Source organism: Tribolium castaneum, chromosome 1 (genome assembly GCF_031307605.1).
Source record: "Tribolium castaneum strain GA2 chromosome 1, icTriCast1.1, whole genome shotgun sequence".
In the NCBI taxonomy this organism is placed as follows: domain Eukaryota; kingdom Metazoa; phylum Arthropoda; class Insecta; order Coleoptera; family Tenebrionidae; genus Tribolium; species Tribolium castaneum.
Window position 1 is genome coordinate 30,162,107 of NC_087394.1, and position 14,498 is coordinate 30,176,604.

Consider the following 14,498-nt stretch of genomic DNA (forward strand, 5'->3'; position numbering starts at 1 on the left):
CAAAATAAATACAATACTGTTTTCATCAATTCTGGAGCACTTTTGAATTTCGTATGATGATGTTAATCTCGTGGAAAAACAATGTGTTTTGATTTTCTGCATTTTTCCAATAAAAAACCTAACCAACTTAAAACTATTATTATTAAACCAGTAATTAATATCATATTGCTGGCAAATATAACTGCAATAAATTTAATATAAATCAAAATTATAAAAAAATATTTAATTTAGACAGTTGTTTTAAAAAAATAGAAACTGTGTATTTGATATTACGCAGGTATTTCATCTTTTGTCACAAATTCATTGTGTGAATTAGTAGTTCAGAAAAACAACTTTTAATGTTTCCAGCAGACTAAAGTTTTGTCTCTCACTTCGTTCTCTTCTTAATAAACTTCATTAAAGAATGCCTCAAGTATGAGACAATGAAACGTATTTTTCTTGTCACAAAAAACTTTTAGAAAATACGTACAGCGCACCGAGAAACAATAAACTTCTTATATTTATTGTGCCGCGGTGGAAATAAAAATCTTTTGGTGCTTATTGTCGAACAATGCCAATGACGATCGCAGTTTCTTAGTTTTAATTCGTTAATAAATAACAGATTTTGCAAGTTGTCGATGTCACAATGCATAAAATCGACACATGGAAACGGAAACCAATTTCGGGTGAAATACGAATTACAGTTCGTAAAATTATAGCGTGAACACAAATCTCGTCCATTGAAAGCTATTCATCCTTTAAGCCATAGGATCTTCGAATTTACCTTTCCCACCTTCAGTTTGGCAACAAACTATTTACATAAAGTTTAGTTGTAAAAGCAACGTCCTAACCAACTTCGTTCCAACTTAAACCAGGCTGATCTACGGTTCAGCGTTCACCAGAAGCTACAATTAAATGCATGAGAATTTAATTGTAATAAGACCTAAACAATAAACGCACTGCCGCTAACGCTTTCACTGGTTAAAGTTAGATTAAGCAGAAATATTTACGTTAAACAACTTGATCAGTGTTAAACTCGGAGGACATCCGAGGCATGTTTTGTACCGAAATCAATAAGACGAAATAAGGAGCCAAGTGATAATTAATGTAATTAGAAGGCTTCATCTTCCTCACTTTAATTAAAGTGTCAAAAAAATCGACTACTTAGTAATTTGTTCGTTTTTTCGCTGCGATTCCGTTTCAGTGTTTGGTTTCAAATAAGTAATTAAGTTCACAGGTTTGGCATTTTCTTCTTCTTTTCTCAAATTTGTAAATTTAACGGGAATGACCCGCCCTGTGAACATTTTACGTCTGCGCAACACAATTCGGGAAGCTATGAAACTGGGATTCTTGATCCCATCTGTCAGTACATTCGCAAACTGGGGTGTTATTGCTGCCCTTTGTGGGAAAAATACGCGGTGCGGTCACCTGTATGGACATATCAAGCGGGAAAACTGCAATTAAAAATTTTACACCAAATGTAAGTAAAGTTCTAGCTTTATTTCGTGAACTAATTTACAAAAAAAATTTAATTATAAAAAAATATAAAAAAGTTAGCGACAAGTTTAATTAAAAGTTTGTTTTTGATAAATGCGAATTTTTATGGCAGACAAGAAGGATTAAAAATTGTTAAACTACTCTTGCGTAAGTTTCAAATGCCTGGAAAATCCCAATATACAAAAGTTGTTACGACTTATTAGAGTTCAGTGTTCAGAAGTTCGTCCTCACTAAATTTGGAGCTTTCCAAATACACAATAATAATAATTCAAAACTTGTTAACAAACACTGAAAAAACTTGGTCGAAACTTTTACGAGAAGTAATGTTATTAAGTCTTTAGAGTCGAATTTTGACAACATAAAATTAATATTCCCCGGATCTGAAATATTAGAAGTTGTTTAAATTCCATCAAACTTTATGGAACTTCTTGGTAAGTTTTTCACGAGTTGGAGGATATTACAGGTTTCTTTACACACATACAAAGGTTTAAAATGAAATCTTGAAAGAATGAATGCTCGGAAAAATAAAACAGAGAGTCGTCCAATATTCCGTTGCGACGTTTTCTCCTTCAATGAGTAAATAAAGTTGTTAGGGCCACATCTCCTCATTAAGCAGCAATCGAGATTGGGTCAAGGAGATCTCGAAGATAACATATGCGGTAAAGGCTGTTTTGCATGAAACTACAAAGCATTTGCTCCAGTTCAAGTCCGCATGACCGCACAAACTTGTGCAATTATCACAAAAGAGGCACTTACGACTTTATTTTTAGTAGATTTGAAAGAAATTCAGATCAACAACCTCGTCAAGAACGGAATTTGTATTAATGTAATGGAATGTTTTCAAAGCGTAAATATAAAGCACACAAAGAATGAGGGCGTTGTAATTCGGAAAAGTAGCACTTATTTATTTTGCGAATTTTTGAATTGACCCGAATTTTTTGTCCGCGAAAAATTTACTTTTAATTGTATAAGTGACTGAACTGAATAATAAATGGCCCAGCCATTACAACTCCATCAACCCTCAATATCATGTTCCGTCAAGAGACCCAATTTTTTGCGTATAGCAAATTTCAAACAGCAAAAACTAATTCAATCAAATGAAACATTTCAAACCCAAATGAAAAAATCATTTCCGATCAGTCGAAAGTTCGCTTTAATGTATCGTTTAAGAAAGCATAAATCTCGTCTTCGATAAATTAGATTTAAAGGCAATATCTAAAAACTCAACTCAACCGAAAGAATGCCTTAATAACTTTTAAATATTTAACTTCCGACGGCATTTGAAATATTGACTCAAATGCCGAATGCAAATAAAATTCGTTTTCATATAATTTATGATGCTTCCGCGTCCACTGAACAAAAGTGACATTTCAATATCGGAAGCAAAATTGATGTTTTTACAAGCTTGTGACAAGGGACTCGACTACTCAAAATTTTATTGTGTCTTCTTCACGTTAATGTGCGATAATCGGCGAATCTAGACAAACTTTGAAACTTCGGAAGTTGTCACTTTAATATGTTGATCAGATTGGAGCGATGTGATGAAGTTTATAATGAGATATTTGATTAACGACTAACAATTTGTCATTTGGAGGTATTGAAGCTTAGAAGGAACCACATCAAAGAGGACTCTTAGAAGTGCGAGGACTTGAATATTGATCTTTCTTTTAGTCAGCGAACGCTTTGTTCATATAAAAGTGCCATATGGTTTGATTTTACGTATTTGACTAAAGGAAACTATTCATTTATTCTGCGACATTGTCAAAATTTACGATTTTTTGTGTGTAAGAAAGTTTTGACAACTGTTTGAATACGAAACGTCAGATTATTTAAAGCAATTTTAAGTCTTATTGTCTTGTTGATAAGCATGAGATATATTTATTAAAAATAGTAGTTTATTATACAAGTAAAGAAAAGTTCATTATCTGCGGAGCACGAGTTTAGAAAGAAATCACGAGGAGATAACGCCAACTTTTCTTTACGTGTATAATACAACGTTTTCTCTTATAGGTGCATTGCCAAGTTTTTTTTTTCATCGCTAGAATAAAAAAATACCAAAAATAATAAAAATCACCAAATGGCTACTTTATTCTATTAGTAAGATAAAAAAAATAACTAAATGAATAAATGTGCCATAGTAACCACTTGTAGAATAAAGGTATACTACTTCTACTCGTATCTACGGAATAAGCAACAACATCATTAATACCTAATGGAGAATAGTATATTATATTATAAGTGATAGAAATGCATCATTCTATGCGCGTGAGAATTTTTAGAATCACCCTGTAATGGCAACAGTAAGGCGTCACTGGAATAGGCAACTGAAACGTTTTTGTAATTACACTTGAATGGAGTGCATATTAAAAAAAGAATCAGAAAGAAAAAACGTGCTTTTAGTTAGTTTCGCTTTGTTCTTTCTTTCTGGCAAAAACCCTTTTAACTTCTTTTAAGTTCTCGTATGTTACTAATTAAATATTGACTTTGACACAATGTGTGAACATTTTTCACAGTATACTATACTGTTTCTCATAACTATGTGTGCCTTAATCACGAAAAAGTGTAAATTCGACTGCTCCTAGTAGAATTTTATTTTAGGCCTTGTTTATTTACAGGATTGAAATTAAAGCGATGATTGCAACATCAATATTTCACACTATTTAGAGGATTTTTATATAATTTTGTTTCGAATGGAAGTCGTTTCCGTTACAAAACTAGAAATTAGTTGAGTGGTAAAAATATTTGTGGAACGTGCTTTTTCCAATATTCTTCCATTTTCAATTATGTAGGTATCACTTTGTCGGTTTGTTTTGACGGTAAAACACTATAATTCTTCGGACTTAAAGCTGTATTTATTTTTTTGGTTTGAGTAAACATTGGCAATTAGCACACGTTTTTAATTATCTGTTGTCTCGTTGAATTAATTGGGTTTTCTCTTATATACGGTCTCGATTCGTAAAAGAATGCAATCACTGAAATAAAAAGAGCGTTGATAAATTACCCAGCCCGTGGTAATTAAATTTACTTTCAATTGAGTGTGGTAAAAAATAATGATGAATTCACTTACGAGGGCGGTTTTTGATGTTGGAATTAAAACCAGCTCGCCCCATCTTTGTAGAACCGTGAATTTTTTACGAGCCTATTTATGAGTTTCGTCTGCTTTCGCATATTATTACTTTTCACCGTCTTGCATTCATTGAAATCCTCTAACTATTCACTTTCGAGACACGAAACTAAGTAAATTTTTTATGCGACGGGGACGTCTGAATTGAGATGCCATGTTAACTTAGTTACGCAGACGTTTTTTCCGCAGGGTGATGCTGCTTTTGTTCTTTTATTAAATTCCGATCGATTTTATCCGTCTAGTTCTTAGCTATTTTAACACTTTTGCATAATGAGCACAGCTTAAGTGCTCTTTCAGGAAAACTCTCCCATCATTTTTATGTAAAATTTCTCTCTGCTTTCATTCGAAAATTCATCATTTCATTCGCAGGCCGATATCGGACTATAAACTCCTCTAGCGAGATAATGTTGTTTTCTACTCTCAACACTGGCTTCAACGCCCGTGAAGAGTTTCCGTGTCAGTTGTTTATTTACGACTAAAGATAGGAACATTTCCTTTGGAAAGTTTCCTGAATTTTTAGTGCGAATCTTTTTTATAACCTAAGTTCTTTTGAACATTATTTTTTTTAACCGCCACACACACTGAAGCGAGACCAGCAAACCGGAAAAGAGGATAGTTTCTGTTCGCTTGATATTTTCTTAATGATGATAAACTTGCAATAACACGTAACAATTAATTCATCAGAGAAGGTTGGTCTGGCAAGCGTCTGTTGTTAGTTGTTTATGTAAAAAAATGGGTGTTAACATGCGTTTCCGAATGATCAGGTTTAGCTTCAATGAATCGTTTTCAAAATTTCAAAAACGATAACTAATTTCGTTTGATGATTGATCAGTGGTTGTTAATTACACAAAACCCGTTTTTCCATAATTAGCATCTGATATTTTCGTATGATTTATGACAAAGCAAAAATCATAAATAATTGTAAAACGCCTGTATGATGTCACAGCAAAAACAATGATTTTTATGCGGATGATGTGACTCATTTAACATCTATTCATCCGCAATACGTAAATCACCCCAATCAGACCCGCAGGACTTCCTTCGTCATCTTGAATTTACGACAAAGTAAGTCACTAAGCCATAAAGGATTTGCTAACGTTGGTCAAATTTAGCCACAGCCACATATTAAGTCATCCATTAAACACAAAATGTGGTAGAAAAAATTGCTAATCGCTACAAATGTATTGGTGCTTATGCCAGTTTTTTTTTCAATTCATCTAAAAATGAGTTTACATTTTAATTTTCAAACAGCCTCTAACTTTTAGCAAGTTACTATTAAAATTTCGATATATTTTTAGATTCAAGATGTGAGCATAATCCAAGTTTAGTTTCACGCCTGTCAGATATGATATTTTTTCTTATAACATGCAGATTACTCGTGAAGGCATAAAACTAGAGTAGTTTCACATGCCCAAAGCCTAGATACAACATTTTTATTGATCAAAACAAAATTGATTAGGCTTGATTTTATTGAAGATATTAGTATTATTGGTTTTGTTTTATCACACAATATCGTTACGAACTATCACTTACATTAAATTAGATTGCGTTAAATTAGTTTCCAACAACAGTTTGAATGGTTTTATGGTTTGAACTCGTGAAGAAGTTTGAGATTGCTAAAATAGATTAGCACACACGTAGAAAGTTTCTCATTTGATTTATTAAAAATGTTTATAGAGGAGTACACGGAGTACATATAAAACCTTTATTAAAACTTATAAGGTCAGTACGTATGGTTTTATCTTCTAATTAGCAATAAAGCGGAAGTTTCCGACTCGTAATAAGCATTAGGCCTTTCATGTAGCTTTATTAAAGCGGTAAAAGGACCAAAGAAAAATATAAGATCGAGTTTTTTCCAGATAATCTTGTGTCAAGATTGTGAGTTAACTAACACTATTGTACTACGCTTTTGAGTTGAGTTAACACCATCAAAAACCGTAATAAGCTAAGGACACATTTAATTATAAGCTTTGAAGCGTGAAAAATTTATATTTTTATAGAGGAAACAGTGTTGACTGTGCTATTTTAAGCTGTTTTGACCTTATGATGCAAGATTAGTTATTCCGTAAAAATAAATGTAAATGTCAGCAGTTGTATAAACAAAGTTCAAGTATACGATCTGCTTTCCAGTGAAATAAAAGCAATTATTGAAAAATAATAAACGTCCCACAGTTTCATGTGCCACTGGAAAATTAATAAACTTCATAAAATGATTCATTACATTCATATGCGTGAAAATTTTCTTGTTAATTTTAGATCTGCAACAAAATATTTTTATAGCATATTACACAGCTTAATAAGAAATTCGAGAAAATCAATTTGTAGGCAGCCACCAACCTCTTATAAAATGAAGCCAAGTTATAAAAAAGTTGTATACAAAGTATGGCCTTTTTATAACAGGACCATAATAGGAAACCGGATATTTACCTGAAGTACACAAAGGAAATTGATGTTTCACTGTATATTCCCTCTTGTCTTACACAACTTATTTTCAATTTGTACTTGCTGGAAGCACTCGACACCAAAGCTGATTAAAAATATATTGGTCTGTGGATCAACAAATTAAATATCACAGAACAGAACATTTTTTATTCGACACTGCAACTAGAACAAGGTATATGTTTTAAAAGTAGGTAAAAGTGGCTTGAAAAGAAAACGTTAACTTGGAAAAGTTGTGGTTCTAGAGTATAATGTAGCTCGCATATTTTGTACTTTTATTTTAAGCAGCTTATTGCATTAGCATCTCGAGGAAAAGCTTTCTTGTTTTATAAATGCTATATGCAAATTTAATAACACACCTGCTCTCAGGCTAAAAGGCCGAGTTTTTCAAACATAGGTACATGAGTTAATCGGATCACACCACATAATCTGGGTTTGAAACTGTGCGTGAAAATTGTAAGAAAAGAATCAATAGCAATATTTATGGAGAAACTCAACTCAGACATGTATTATTTAAAATGAGCTGACCTGCGGCTTAGATAAAAATGTAAACAAAAGTTCAGTTTGAAAATGTTTGTGCAGATGCCAGAAGTAGAAAACAGCTTTATTTTGCTAAATAACGTGACATTTTGTTCCGGTAGCCGGTCTGTACGATTATTTATTTGAAATTGGAACTCTTATTAGACGGCAAACGTAATTGGATTCAGCTCACATCGCGTATTTACGAAACACTTTACTTTCGCAATCAATTCTAAATCAATCCCTTGGTGCAGGAGTCGTATTAAAAACGTGAAACGTCTTGTTATCTCTTACGATTTTAAAGCTTTCCACTGGTAAAATATGCCAGATAACTTCCTTCAATCGGTTTGATTTACAATCTAAGATTTAGGATTGATTCGAACTCATTCGGCGTTTCACTCGACTGAAGCCTTTATTTTTCATTCAAAGACCGTGTAATGCAGCTTTCGATTGAATTTGAATTTAAAATAGTTGCGTAATTGAAGCTGAAATGGACCAATCAAGTTTCATTCATGATTAGGAGTCAACTGAAGTTTGTGATTGGTTTAATTAAAAAATGCCCAATTTTAAACGCCAGAGGGGTCCTAACAAAAAGTCAATGAGCAAATTAAGGATGAAAGAAGTTTGAAGTCATATTTCTTTTGGGTTAGAATGAAACCAGCAGCGAAACCATTGATTTATTTCACAAAGAAATCATTCCGGGTTTTTGTGCTCGAATCATTTACATTTGACATGACACGACGGTTTGAAGGCTGCAATTAAAGAACAAAGTTATAAAACGAATAACGAAGCTATAAACGTAAAAAATACATCGATTTGAATAATACGCTGATACCAGTCAAGCAAAATAAGTTTTAATGATTTTCAGGCGACAAGTCATTGATCGCATTGGAAATTTTTAAAGGAGTTTTATCGTTGAGTGGTCTAGACTTGTAAACACATCAGCTGGTAATCCATTAATTATGTCTAGTCTGTGCAATAGCGTAATCCTTTCTACAATCAGAAGAGAAATAAAACATTTTTTGAACTTTAGTAATTGTACAACTACTCTTGTACAACTTTGTCGTCTTATGTCTCAAAGCACGTTGTGGGATGTATTATTTAATCAAAAAACTATTTCGCTTCGTGCATCCTTGTACCGAAAATAAAATTAGTCGCCTTTGTTCCACATAGTTGAATCTGTAATCACTTTTATTCAAATTACGTGAAATATGTTACTTTGTTTAGTTTCCAAGCACATAATAGGATTGAAATGGCGTTAATGCTCTTTTGTACCTGTTGCAGAGACAAACGTGAACTGTAGTTATGCAAGTGTTCTCTAAGGACGAGTATATTTAACGACATTATGGCATTACAAGGTTTAATTAAATTCAAAAATGGCATAGCTTGATAAGAAATTTAAATTGGGAATGTTTCTAATTGCTTCATTAAGTGCTCGGAAATAATTGCGTCAGTTACCTGCTTTACAGTCGGATGAAGCTTACATATTAATTTGACATCATGGCGCAATGGGATCATTAGAGAAATTACGTCACAGTTTTTCATCCAAAAATTATGTTCCCTATTTGTGACCACTTTCAGCAGTTTCAATTTTTTGGAAAACATTTTATTCCGCTGTCAACTTACTAGTAATTGCGATTTATGATTAAAACTCTTTTTAAGGTGTAGTCATCAATAGTGTTTCTTCGACTAGAACATTTTTGATAAGGGTCATTAATAACATTGGTGCTCAAACTCGAACACTAAAAATAAAGAAGCAAGTCTTGGATCGCTGAGGGAGCTGTAATTGATGAGATTTTCACACAAATATGACTATAAAGTTTAAAAATTAAGATCCAAATAATAAATTACTCGCTTAAAAGTCCAGTGCATTTCAAGTAAAAAAGTTATCTAAAGATTAAATATTAATAAACCATCCTGCAAGTTGTTACAAAAAGATGTGGTTAACATTTGGCACTAACTGGCTTACGTGAAAGTTGAAACTTCCAAAGTTTTAAAGTTGCTTAGTACGTAAATGCATCTTACATTAACGTAGTTTCGTTAATCGATATTTCGAAATTTACGCACCAAAGTTTGTAATCAAAGAGATTATGTGAGTTGATTACAAAAGTTTTCTTTCACACTAATCTCATCAAAATTTATTAAAAATTTTGTACCTCACATTCACGTATTTTTTACGAAATCACTTCTTAGAAGGTTTAAACAAAAAAGAACGTAGTTTGTTATTTTTTTTTATAGTAATAATGCGGTTTAAATAATCCAATAAATAAATCATACATAATTTAATATAGAGATTTCCATAAACCCTGGTAGGTATCTGAAACACCCGGAAGGCAGTCCTCGCAAAGGGCAGTCATTTATCGAATCCCTATCACAATAAAGAGCTTTTCATCGGGTTTAAATACCGTAACTTTGATTTGTAAAACAGCCTTTATGCGACATTTAACGTTCCTATGCTTCAGATTAAACATAATTGTCCATCCGAACTACCTCATGCAGAAATAATTATATCTGGATGAGGCCGAACAAGGCATGAAACGATAAACTGTTGCGGCGATTATTTTCATTGTTCTTGCACGTACTACGTTTCAGTAATGTGTTAAATTTCACAACAAGAAAAAATGTATTCACATTTTCCTATTTAGTTTTTCAGACATGCTTCATACGAGATTCCATTTTCACAAAATTGAAAATCGATTTTCTTAATAATATGTTTAGAAAGTATTACGTGTAAATATCCTTATCATGCAGGTTACCTTGAGTCGAATCCCCATAAAATGAGTCTTTTATATTAGATTAATTTTAATTGAATCTGCCATGTAATATAAGATAAAATATCAAGTTGAAATTGTTAGAGAAGCCTATCTTACACATTTGCTTGGTGCTGATTCAAGGATAATCATTAATTAATTTTGTGCCTTAATATGGTTCAGTAGGTATTCTCAGTTATTGGCGCACTTAAATGTAATAACAATGATATGGATAGGTTCTTCCTGCCACGCAAGCACTCTTCCGACGCTTTATGTGCAATATTAACTGGTTTAATTATTCTAAGGTTAACAAGATCTAAGGGTATACTTGTATTTTCAAAAATTAATTTTGAAGTAAAATTTATTTCCGAATTATATACAAGACAAATAAATGTTCAGACTTGAACAATTATGTTATAAAACTTAACTGGCTCTTACGAGAAAATTACGAAAAACATTATCTTCTGTTATATTTTACGAGGTACAAATGTTTTACTGTTAATAAAAAACCAGTAAACGTTGTGAATCGTTTGCAATTTCTACTTTGCTTAAAGTTTACCTTTTTTATTACAGCCGAATGCAGGTGTAGTGCAAATAAAATACGGTTGAATGGCACAACTTGTTTCTTAATTTCTCTAATTACCACAATAAAAACAATAAACTTAAATTGTATTTATATTTACAGCTAGACTTGGACATAATTTTCTGGAGCTATCAAAATGTCGGTTCCATTTATTATAGTGCTTGTTATAATTCGATCACATGACATTTATGGGCGATTTAGCTAAGACATTAGTCAAAGATATTACCAGCAAAATGGATATGTATTTTGACCAGTCAGCCGTAATGTAAAGATTTATTTGCTCCAGCAAATCAACGGTCAGTTTGGTAATTGGCAGATAAACAATACGCATGAATAAACAACAAGGTGTAACAGAATATATTTGAATTTACCTGTTGTCGATCAAAATAGAAACAATTATTTAACTCTTTCTGTGTTTTTGTAATTTTTTAAACTGTTAAACTACCTACATAACTTTATAAACGCATTTAAAAGTTTCACTACAAAGAATGGGTTTTCAAGATAAAGAGATTTACTGTTAAAGCACCTCGTGATTGTAATCAAGTACAACATTTAATTTGAAAACAAACCGTTTAAGTTTCCACAAGAAATACGAGTCTCCGAGCTGTGGCCGTTTATATTTTGGTTGTTATCAATTAATTACAACACCAGAAATGCGACTGTTATAAAGTACAATGGAATCAACATAAATATTGGAAACTTTTATACGTCACATGTTTGAGACAGCTACACTGTTTTGCCCAACGTGGCAAAAAAGAACAAATGTGTTACAAGTGCTTTTACTGCGATCTAAACTTTATTTTATTTTCTTTTAAACTCACATTTCATTTAATATCACAACGTCGACTATTTTCCTTAAAATAAACATTAAATTCACTGTAAATAATCCGATGCTGGGCCACCGTTTTGCCGATTCCTTTTCTGCTATTTTGATTTTTTAGCTCACGTTTTCTTTGAATTGCGACTTTATTGAGCTCGATAGGAAAATTCCCTCAAGGTTCAATAGCAATTGATTGAGTTAATCTTTCGTTCAATTAATCCCAACATTGCAAACACACGTGCGAATTAGAAAGACTCCCAAAGGAAACGTCGCAATTTGTTTTTGAATTCGTTTAAAAAAGTGGTTTTTAAATCATGCGCAATCTTATTTATTTCAGACGTTGGTATTGAATTTGTCTCCCACGTTGTGACGACAACAACTATTGAAGTTAAGATTTAATATTGTCTCTTGAGCTTCTTTGAATGCGTTTTGTTTTACATATTTTAGGAGGGCTCCATCAGTTACATACGGCATATGTCCTAGAGCAATATGAACTACTATCCTTTGATAAAGCAAAATTTAGAAACTTTATCATTGTTCATCAATATGGTTTGAGGCATGTGTTTGCCCGGCGCCTCCACCATTTTTTTACGCTCAATGAAAGTTTCAATGACCGGCGTTTATTACTGCAATTTCAATTATTTAAATAAATTTAAATAAATGAAAGTTAACTTTGTGGCGATAGATTAGCCCGGCGCCTCCACCATTTTTATGTTACGAGCATTTGTTACAGCAATTTCAAAATATTGTTTTACGGAATGTGTCTTTTTATTCAAGTCCCTTCAACCGTACATTTGAATATATTGTGGATTCCGAAAGTTATGTAGATCCCTATTCAACTACAAACTTGTGTAATGAAGTGCCTTAATTTTGAATTTAATTAATATCTTATTTAGTCCGAGTATATCCTGAAATGTTATTAATTAATCCTCCTGGTAACTTGATTTGCAAATTTAATATTAATACAATTATTCAATGAGACAGAATAAATACTTTGACGACGAGTTATTTCACAAAGCTTGTGCGTTGTTGTTAGAGATAATAAATCCAGCATATTTCAGAGTGAGCCGCTGATATTACTTTCCTGTCATTTATAATGATTATGCAAAACAATATAAATTATCGCAAATTTTTAAACATATTACGGTACAAATTGACGTCATGAATTAAAGCTATTTTGCTCAATTTTTTTTTCTTACATAATTGAGAATGGAAGCTCTTCAATTCCAAATTAAGAATTTTTTAAAAAACAAATTGTAAAAGAAAAAACAAACTCTCTTGTTTTTACCTTTTAATAAAATTACTTTTCCATAAATAAATTATTTTGTAAGCACGTATTTATTCTTGCATAACAGTGAGAAAAGTTCATTTGAATGGCAGCTCTGGACGTAAGTTAATGTTTGCATGATAAATTACAAAATTTTAATTAATGCATAAATTACTTAAAATCCATTTATGTAAAAACAGAGTTAAAAAGCAAACATGTAAATGTTTTTATTGTTAATTAAGCCAATTACAGAAAATTCTATAAATTGCACAGCTTTGACTGATATTTTCATCAATCTGTTTAAGCAAAAATGGTAAATTGTTGTCACCAATATATCACTTCATTTTTAAACGTGCTTTTGAAATATGAAATTGAAAATGATTTGATTATTATATTCATGCTGCAGCATGAATAAGCTTTGAAATTAGTGCATGCTCATTATGTAACATTAACATTTTCGCTTTGATGAACGGACTACCGTAATGATTGTATCATTTGTCATATAATTACAGATGTCACAAACACAGCTGCACTAATTTACGAGATACTGCAATTTTAAATCTTAAGTGTAACGAAATGATTTACATGCATGCCAAGCTTATCTCGCCCAGTTCACGCAACATTTTTCTATAAATGGTAAATAATCAGACCATAACGCAAATCCAGGTCAACAAGTTTCCTGGAATTGAATTGAATAAATAAGAGGGAACGAGATCTTCGGACAAGAACCAAGTGGCAAAAACATATTTTTAAATGATTTTTTCCTGCTACATCGCTCGCATTTAATGACATCAACTGTCTAGATCAGAAACTCGGAGCTTTTATCGGTGAAAGCAAACTCCGTTGACTTGTGAAATTATATCATTTGATCGGACCGAATAGAATCTGTTAGGTAATGCCTCAAGTGGGAGTAAATAAGTTCGAATAAAGTCCGCTGTTTCGAGAGGCAAGAAACGCGAAAATAAATTGCGATCTGGTTAGCAACAATACACAAAAGTGGGATTTACGAGAAAGCAGAAGCACTCGAAAATCGATCGATATTTGGCGATAAATTCTTGTATCTCGCTCGTAATATCTGGAGAGTACAACAATTAAATTTAATTGAAATTTGAAAACATTTGTTCGAGGATCCATTTAACAGCCGAATTCGTCTTGAAATGATGCCGGAGAAATCTTGACGATTAAGTAAGTTTGCTTACTTGTGCTACGTACATTAGTTGAGAATATTAAATTCGTGCATAGCAGGTTCGCCCAATCTGCATAGTCAACAAAATCCTCCGCGAATGCCATTCGAATTTAAAGCAGATGTAATTCCATTCATTTCATTCCATATTCAGATCTCCATAAGTAAGTTTACTTATTTAAATTATCAGACCAAGCCCGATATGACACTAGTTTTGTATTGTTCGCACTTCTTGCACTGCTCACTTCAAGACAAATCCGCCAAATTACTGCCCGAATTCCTAAGATGGGTAAATTGTTGCTGGTGCGAATGAAACGCTAAACAAAAGCCGCACTCT

The 14,498-nt window shown here is 32.3% G+C and overlaps 1 protein-coding gene and 1 non-coding gene across 5 annotated transcripts in view; one reads left to right on the forward strand and one right to left on the reverse strand.

Annotated features, from left to right (window-relative positions):
• The window catches only part of LOC664162 (probable 26S proteasome complex subunit sem1), a 68,739-nt gene that overhangs the window by 1,970 nt on the left and 52,271 nt on the right, over nucleotides 1-14,498 (reverse strand). The window lies entirely within an intron of this gene.
• Nucleotides 1,329-14,498, forward strand: part of SPR (Sex peptide receptor) — a 62,777-nt gene continuing 49,607 nt past the window's right edge. For 2 of the 4 annotated variants that reach the window (XM_008192618.3, XM_015977772.2), the window contains exon 1: nucleotides 1,330-1,459. The gene's annotated coding sequence lies outside the window, so the exon portion shown is untranslated. Of the gene's footprint in view, nucleotides 1,460-14,498 lie in introns of all 4 variants that reach the window. The other 2 variants (XM_064359141.1, XM_015977769.2) reach the window with 2 other exon arrangements.